This window comes from Chrysochloris asiatica, unplaced genomic scaffold (genome assembly GCF_000296735.1).
Source record: "Chrysochloris asiatica unplaced genomic scaffold, ChrAsi1.0 scaffold00183, whole genome shotgun sequence".
NCBI classification, from domain to species: domain Eukaryota; kingdom Metazoa; phylum Chordata; class Mammalia; order Afrosoricida; family Chrysochloridae; genus Chrysochloris; species Chrysochloris asiatica.
The window spans coordinates 5,634,818-5,644,530 of NW_006408701.1; the positions used below are offsets into that span (position 1 = coordinate 5,634,818).

A 9,713-nucleotide genomic window follows, 5' to 3' on the forward strand; every position below is an offset into this window, starting at 1 on the left:
TAGGAAGACCAAGGAAATAAAGTCAAATACATGCAAACTGAATAACACCCTGCTGAAAAGCGACTGGGTAACAGAAGAAATTAAATATGAATTCACAAAGTTTCTAGAAACAAATGAAAAGGAAAACACAATATACCAAAATCTTTGGAACATGGCAAAAGCAGTGCTGAGAGGACAATTAATTGCAATAAATGCACATATTCAAAAAGATGAAAGAACCACAATTAACACCTTAACACAGCATCTACAACAATAAGAAACAAACCAGCAGAGGGAACCTACAGCCACCAAAAGAAAAGAAATAATAAAGATTATAACAGAAATAAATGAGATAGAAAACAAAAAGTATAGAAAGAATCAACAGGACAAGAAGTTGTTTCTTTGAAAGGATTAACAAAATGACAGACCATTGGCAAACCTATCAAAAGAAAAGAGGGAGAAGACACAAATAACACACATTAGAAACCACATGGACGATTTCACAACAAAACCAAAGGATATCAAAAGGATAATAACAGAATGCTATGAAGAGTTGTACTCCAACAAATTTGAAAATTTAAAAGAGATGGATACATTTTTAGCAAAACACGACCTACCTACATTATACAGAGTGAAGTAGAAAACCTGAACAGACCCATAACAAAAGAAGAAATTGATCAGGTCATCAAAAAACTACCAACCATTGATGATGCATGGAGAGGATTGTAACCATGGCAATGGAATGATATAGGATAGGAAGAATGCAAAACTAATGTTCTCCCATGTAAACTATCACATAATTCACAATAAAACATTAAAAAACAAAACAAAAAGTCCCGAACAAAAGAAGACCAGGCCCAGATGGCTTCACTGGTGAGTTCTACCAAATATTCAAGGGAGAGCTATCACCAATTCTACTCACATTATTCCAGAATATAGAGGAGGATGGAAACTTCCTAATACATTTTATGAAGCAAGCATACCCCTCATACCAAAACCAAAGAAGGACGTCACTAAGAAAGAAATGTATAGACCAATATCCATCATGAACATAGATGCAAAACTTCTCAAGAAAATCATACACAACAGAATCCAGCAGCACATCAAAAAGATAACACATCATGATCAAGTGGGATTCAAATCAGTGATGCAAGGATGGTTCAACATTAGAAAAACAATCAAAATAATCCAGAACATAAATAAGAAAAAAGAAAAGAACCACATGATCATATTGATTGATGTAGAAAAGGCATTTGACAAAATCCAACATAGGATTCCTGATAAAAACCCTCAACAAAGTAGGAATTGAAGGGAAATTTCTCAACATAATTAAGAGCATATACACAAAACCAACAGCCTACAATACTCTCAATGGAGAGAAAATGAAAGCCTTCCCTCTGGGAACAGGAACCAGACAAGGATGTCCTTTGTCATCACTCCTATTCAATACTGTGCTTTAAGTCTTAGAAAGAGCTATATGGCAAGAAAGGGAAATTAAAGGCATCCACATTGGCAATCGTCTATTTGCAGACAATATGATCCTATACGTAGAAAACCCCAAAGACTCAGTAAAAAGCTGCTAGACCTCATTGGAAGATTCAGCAAAGTGGCAGGATATAAGATCAACATACAAAAATCAGTTGGATTCCTCTATATCAAAAATGACAGTGCTGAAATGGACATTAGGGAAGCAATACCATTTACAATAGCTGCCCAAAGGATGAATTATCTAGGAATAAATGTAACCAGAGAAACAAAGTACTTATATAAAGAAAACTACAAAACATTACCACAAGAAACCAAAAAAAGACCTACAAAAAAGGAAGAATGTACCTTGCTCTTGGATAGGAAGACTTAACATTGTGAAAAAGTCAACAGTGCCCAAAGCAATTAACACATATAATGCAATCCCAATCCAGATTCCAACGACATTCTTCAAAGAGATGGAAAAAACGATTACAAACCTTATATATAAGAGAAAGAGACCCAGGATAAGTAAAGCACTGCTTAAGAAAAAGAATACGGTTGGAAACCTCTCGCTCCCTGACTTCAAAATGTATTACACAGCTACAGTGGTCAAAACAGCTTGGTACTGGTACAATGAAAGATACATTGATCAGTGGAACAGAATCAAAATCCAGAAATTAACCCATCCACATACAGCCAACTGATTTTTCACAATGTACCAACATTGTCAAATGGTGCTGGCAAAAATGGAAAGTGATATGATTGAAACAAGACCTTCACCTCATGCCTTATTTAAAAAAACAACTCAGCATGGATTAAAGATCTAAATGTGAATCCCAGAATTATGAAGGCCATCAATGAAAAATAGGGACAAATGTGAGGGCAGTAATTCAGAGAATACACAGACAACCAAACATTTTGAAAACTATATAAACAAAGTGGACAAAATAGATGACTGGGACAAACTAAAAATTAAAAACTTATGTGCATCAAAATACTTCACCAAAAGAGTAAAAAAAGGGAACTCACAGAATAGGAAAAAATATTTTGCAACAACACATCAAACAAGGGACTCATTTCTAAAATATATAGGAAACTATAACACCTCTACAAGAAAAAGACCGATAACCCAATTAAAAAATGGGCACAGGTCATGAACAGATACTCACCAAGGAGGAGATCCAGACAGCCAACAAACATGAAGAAATGTTCATGATCACTAGTCATTAGAGAGATGAAAATCAAAACAATAGTGAGATATCATCTCACACCTTCCATAACAGCACAGATCAAAAAAGTAGAGGAGAATAAATGCTGGCAAGGATGTAGAGAGCCCAGGACGCTCCTGCATTGCTGAAATTTCAAAATGGTCCAACCTCTCTGAAAAGCAATATGGCACTTCCTCAGAAGGTTAGAAATAGTAATGTGTTATGATTCAGCAATTCCTCTACTGAGTATTTACCCACAAGAACTATGAGCCATAATACAAGTAGATATATGCACAACAATGTTCATAGCAGCACTATTTTCAATAGCAAACAGATGGAGATAGCCTAAGTGCCCATCAATTGAAGAATGGATAAACAAACTGTGGCACATACACACAATGGAATATTATGCTACCTTGAAAAAAACAAGGAAGCTGCAAGCCACCACATCACATGGATGAACCTTGAAGACATTATGTTGAGTGAAATTAGTCAGTCACAAAAAGGAGAAATATTGTATAGGACCACTATTGTAAAGACTAAGAAAAAGAACCCATATTGAAATGGGGAGGGTGACCCTTTGCTGCTTACCGGGATGTGGGGGCTGGAGTGAGGGGAGGGAGGGGAAGGTGGAGCACAGGGCAGGGAATAATCACAGGATAGTTTGGCTGCTAAGGAGGGAGGCAATACACAAGAAGGGGGAGGGGAATGGAAGAACAAAGCGGATGGGAAAACAATTAGGCAGGTTTGCATGGGCTAAGTGGGACAGAGGTAAATAATGATGTATGCACAACCTTGGAAAAACAGGGGTCTGGGATACAGGGATTGAGACATGGTTGGAATGGGAAAAAGGGGGGAAATAATGTTAAGATGCTTGGCTGTCTTTTGAATCTTGGTTTTCCTTGCATTCTATTATAAAATCGACACTTGAGGGGGAGAGAAAAGAATAGCCAGAAAATCACCATAGGAAAGATTCTAAGTCCATCTTCTGCTTATAACTGATTGGAATACCTAACATGTGTCTACAACATGCCCATTGAAGGAGGCTTCCTGCAGAGCCTCTGCATTACATAAGACCACAGGTGGAATCCTGAACCGCATCCAGAATCTTCTGAGGTGGGAAATTTCCACTGGAAAGGACAAGCAGACCAGCCTGGAGCACCTAGAAGAACAGAAGATATGTCTTGAAAGAAAGACCGACAGGAAAAATACAAAACAATAAAGGCAGTCCAACTGATCACTACGAAAACAATCAAGTTGCTTGCCCAGGAGACATCAAGGCAAGTGGTCGGGTCCCCTCAGGGCAAATCCCCTTCCAAAACTAAGACACAATAGGAAGACACGCTCTGATTGGTGACCACGTTCGTCACCGATAAGGGGAAGTGAGGGAAGAACAACAATGAAGCTGTGAGCTAAGCCCTACAATGTTCAATAGACTCCTGTGAACCCGGGTGGAGAACTGGTTGGCCAGCAGTGTGGCACGACCTGTGGACTCTTGGGCCCAGAGTCAGTAACATAGTCACAGATGACGAGAGTGGAGAGTGAAGTGTCCAGCTAATAAGAAGAGAAGTCATATGCATAAGAACATCTACACTTGCAGATAACATCCACTTTACTTGGCTTCAATGTTGGCTTCAATGACTGGATGATCAGAGTTCAACTAGAAGAAGAAAGAAGAGGAAAAAATAAAGAGTAATCTGATACAATTTGAAGAATTTTGACCTACAGCTATGGCTGCAGTAGCAGTGAGGGAACAAATCTTTACAGTGAGGATCATTCCCACCCCCTCCATATACAGAGTAGACAGGGATGGGCAACTTGGACATTGGCTACCCAAAATGGGGGAGGCTGGGTCGGGGGGGGGGGGTACAAAGACAAGAAGTGACCGGCTTACAAGCTTTCAAGAGGGAACCTAGATCCAGAGGGCATGGAGGAAGGTAGAATCTCCACTGAGTAGTATCCAATCTGTCTGGGCGGGGATGATGAAAGGAGATGAGGGATGGGTCTCTTGTGATACAATAGTGAACAATTGTTATCAGGACTGATTGTGAGGGTTGGAAATGTAAAGGAAGACGTTTTTTGTAGCAAAAGGAGGGGAGTGGTTGACTTTGTAGTGTAGGAACGGAGGTCCCTGGGACCCTCAAGGGAGAAATGCAGAGAGCGGGACCCTACCCAGAGAAGCAGTGACGCCAGAGGTTGAGGCAGAGATGATGACGTGGAGAGATGGAGTGACTGGGGACTTTAGACCCAGAGAGGGAGAGAGGCTGCTGACACCCGGGGGTGGGGGGGGGGGGCAGGGGGGCAGGCTTTGGTTGGTTGATGATGCAGGGAGGGGATTGTAACCATGACAATGAAATGATATACAATAGGATGAATGTAAAACATGTTCTCCCATGTATACTATCACATAATTCACAATAAAATATTTTTTAAAAATAAATAAATGAAATAACTGGTTGGCATTCAGCCATTTCAGAAGATAGCAGAAGATCAGAAATCGTTGGTATAGAAGGAAGAAATACAAGCTACACTGAAGGCATTGGAGAAAAACAAGGCTCCAGACGTTAGTTTATTATTGTTGTTATTGTTATTAGGAGCCATCGAGTAGGTTCCAAACATAATGACCCTATCTGTATACAACAGTCATGTGAAATCCTCACAATTGTTATGTCTGAGCCCATTGTTGCTGTCACTGTGTCAATCCATCTCATTCGGAGTTTTCCTACTTTTTGCTAAGCCTACACTCTAGCAAGTATGATGCCCCTCTCAAGGGACTGGCACTTCCTTACAACATGTAAGAAAAATACAACAAAGTACAACAGACAAAGTCTCACCACCGTTGCTTCCAAGGAACAATCCAGCTATACTTTTTCCAAAAAATACTTGTGTGTTCTACTGGTAGCCCATGATACATTTAATATTCTTTGTCACCCCCATAATTGAAATGCATAATTTGTTCTCCAGTTTTCCTTATTCGTTGTCCAGCTTTCATATGGCATATGAGGCTGTTGAAAATACCATACCATGGCCTGGGTCAGTCTTCGATCTTCATCAGTATTTCAAATCCTCTTCACTTCAGCAAGCAAGGTTGTGTCATCTGCGTGGTGTGGATTGTTAATGAGTCGTTCTCCAATCCTGGTAACCACATTCATCTTCATATAATGCAGGTTCTCGGATTATTTGGTCAGCATACAGATTGAATAAGTGTGGTATTCAATAGAGCACTGACACACACCTTTGATTTTAAACCATTCAGTGTCCTTTTTTTTTTTTATATCTTCAGAAGGTGGCTTGAATTTCTTGCAGCTCCCAGTTGACGTGATGCTATACCCATTTTTGAATTGGCATCAGCAGAAGATCTCTTCTACTTCCAGCCCTTCTGAAGGGCATAACATGAAAGAGAAAAATGAAGTGGAAGTGATAACAAACTCAATACAATTAAATAACTTTCTGGTTTTTATGAACTTGCCTAGATACCCTAAACCAATTCTTGAAGTAATCCTACAAATTTCTCTTTCATCTTAATTCTATTACCTCAAAAGAAAAGTCCATGCAAATAACAACATCAAAAAAGAGAAAGATATGAATGAATCAAGGACCTAAACATTAAAACTCTAACCATAAATTTCTTGGAAGAAAATGTAGGGGTGAGGCTCTGGGACGTAGTTTTTAGTAATGTACTATCAGATACAACAAAAACACCATCAGCAAAAGAGAAAATAAATGGGACCTTATATAAAGGAGTTCTGGTAGTGTAGTGGTTACGAATTGGGCTGCAAACCTGAAGGTCAGCAGTTCGAAACTACCAGCTGCTCCGCGGGAGAAAGATGAGGCTTTCTACTCCCGTAAAGATTTACATCCTTGGAAACCTTGTACAGGGTTGCTATGGGTCGGAACCGACTCGACAGCACTTAACAACAACAACAATAAAAAAATTCAAGGATTTTGTTCACTAAAGAACTTTATCAAAAAAGAGAAAAGATAATTTACAGATAAGGAGAAAACTGAGGGGAACTGTGTATCCTGTAAGTATCTAATATCTACAATATTTAAGATACTTCAACTTACAACAAAAGGACAAGCCATCTAATTTTTTAAAATGAGCAAAGGACTTAAACAGGCATTTCTTCAAAGACAATATTTAAATGGCCAATATGTACATGAAGAGATGCTCGACTCATTAAACATTAACCATTGTTGCTAAGTGGAGTCAGTTTCCACTCTTAGAGGCTTCAATCTTTACAGGAGCAGAAAGCCTCATCTTTCTCCTGTGGAGCAACTGGCTGACTCAAACTGTGCACCTTGTGGTTTGCAGTCCAATCCTTGTCATATGGAGCCACCACACTTCCTCAATAACCATTGATTAGTTGGTTATGTGCCGTAGAGTTGATCCTGACTCATAGCAACCCTGTATAGGATTTCCAAGGCTGTAAATCTTTATGAGAGCAGAAAGCCTCATCTTTCTCCCACGGAACAGCTAGTTTCAAACTGCTGGCCTTGAGATTAGCAGCCCAACTCATAACCACTACACTACCAGTTGTTGTTGTTATGTGCCATCGAGTCGGTTCCGACCCATAGCGACCCTGTATAGGGTTTCCGAGGGTGTAAATCTTTACGGGAGTAGAAAGCCTCATCTTTCTCCCGCGGTGCAGCTGGTAGTTTCGAACCGCTGACCTTAAGGTTCGCAGCCCGATTCGTAACCACTACGCTACCAGAGCGCCACCAGAGCTTCTACAATAACCACTGTGGAGATGCAAATCAAAACCACAATGAAATACCAACTCACACCCTAATGGGTGTGGCAATGATAAAAAATAAACCCACAGGTGCTGACCAGGTTGTGGAGAAACTAAAACCCTCCTTCATTGCTGTTGGGAATGAAAACTGGCAAAGCCACTATGGAAAACAATTTGGGGGTTCTTCAAAATGTTGAACACAGAATTACTATATGATCCAGCAATCCCAATCCTAGTAGACCCAGAAGAAGAGAAGGCAGGAATGCAAACAGATACCTGTATACCAGTGTTCACTGCAATACTATTCAAAACAGCCCAAAGGGGAAAATAACCAACATGCCCATCAACAGATGAATAGATAAACAAAATGTGATATATACATACAATGGAGTATTTGTTGTTGGTGTTGTTAAGTGCTGTTGTGTCAATTCAGGCTCCTAACAACCGGGTGTAGGGTTTCTGAGACTTTATTTAAACCAATGTCAGGAGGTAAACATATAGAAATTGTTGAATGGTTGTTTATGTTTTTACATAATAATGATAATGAAAAGACAATGGCAAAAAAAGCAAACACCAACAACATTCCAGTCAGATGGTTCGGTGCTTTCTGATGCCTCAGGGAGGAAAGATGTGATAGTTATAAACCTGGGAATCTCTTTAAATCCTAGTCTAAACATCTATTCTTCTGTTTCCTGACATTAAAGTTAGTATAAAATTTAAAATAACCAATGAAGGAAATGTAGTCTAGAAACTCTGACAGTATTTACTATACTTCCTCCAAACTTCTCAGCAATTGGGAACATTAGGAAATATGGCTAGGCTAACCTCAAGCAGGCAGTTCCCTGTAGCTAACTTTCCTCTGACATCAACCAAGGTACTGACTGCTTAGCAGAGAGCAGGGTGGTTCTCTTGTGAACTCCATGCCCTATGACCCATAACCTTTACCCTTTCCTTCTCATTTCCATCTCTTCCTCTGTATTGTCTATTGTTTATGCATCTTCAATCAGTCACTTGGAGTACAAAACTATGACAGACTGTGGCAATTTCAGAGTATAAACTATACACACAGATTAGGCAAATTGCAAATACACAGGATTATTATTTAAATGAGCTCCAGTTTGTTATTTAGGCCCTCAAAGAGGGTTGCTGGAGGTATTTTTCTCAGGCTATAAGGAGCTCTGGTAGCGTAGTGGTTACGAATCGTGCTGCTAATCTCAGGGTCAGCAGTTCGAATCTACCAGCTGATCCGTGGGAGAAAGATGAGGCTTTCTGCTCCCATAAAGGTTTACAGCCTCGGAAACCTTGTACAGTGTCACTAAAAGTCGGAACCAACTCCACGGTGCATAACCACCTGTATGGTGGCCCTCCTCTTTCCTGATAGCCTAGCAGGTCAACCTCTCAGGGCTAAGGTGAAACTGCACCTTCTTCAAGTAGACGCAGTTTTCAGGTTGTGAAACGAACTCCATTCCTACCGTCTTTAAGAATTTGTAGTTAAGTGGAAACAGATGTATGTAGTTCTTATTTCGCCTTACTTTGCTGGTGGTGTTAGGTGCTGTCAAGTCGGTTCAGACTCATAGTGACCTTGTATAGACTTTCTGAGGCTTTAAATCTTTATAGGAGCAGGAAACCTCATTGGGGTTAGCAGTCCAGTGCTTATCTGACAGTACCACCAGGACTTTGTTGTTGTTGTTGTTAAGTGCCGTCGAGTCGGTTCCGACCCATAGCGACCCTGTACAGGGTTTCCGAGGCTGTAAATCTTTACGGGAGCAGAACGCCTCATCTTTCTCCCGCGGAGCAGCTGGTAGTTTTGAACTGCTGGCCTTAAGGTTCGCAGCCTGATTCATAACCGCTACGCTACCAGAGCACCAGGACTTTAGCGCAAGAAAAAAGAGCCCTGGTGATCCTGTGGTCTAGATGTTGGATTACAAACCCTAAGGTCAGCAGTTCAAACCCACCAACCACTCCATGGGAGAAAGGCTTTCAGCTTCCATAAAGATTTGCAGTCTCAGAAACCTGCTATTAGTTGGAATTGACTCAATGGCAGTTAATTTTGTTTGGTTTGGATTTAGTGTAAGTAAAGGTTCAAAGCCTTTTAAATGATTTAAAAGCTACACGTGTAGCAAGTGAAGGTGATTACGATGAAGGATTTGTTGCAAGTAGGGCTTGTTTTAAGGAGTTCTGGAAGTGTAGGGGGTTACTCGTTTGGCTGCTAATTGCAGGGTCAGCATCTCGAGTTCACCAACTGTTCCGGTCACTCTGCGGGAGAGAGATGATGCTTTCTACTCCCGAAAAGATTTATGGTCTTGAAAATACTGGGTCTGTA

The 9,713-nt window shown here is 40.2% G+C and overlaps 1 pseudogene; it reads left to right on the forward strand.

Annotated features, from left to right (window-relative positions):
- Nucleotides 1-3,249: 3,249 nt before the first annotated feature.
- Nucleotides 3,250-7,774, forward strand: LOC102812833 (annotated as a pseudogene).
- Nucleotides 7,775-9,713: the final 1,939 nt, after the last annotated feature.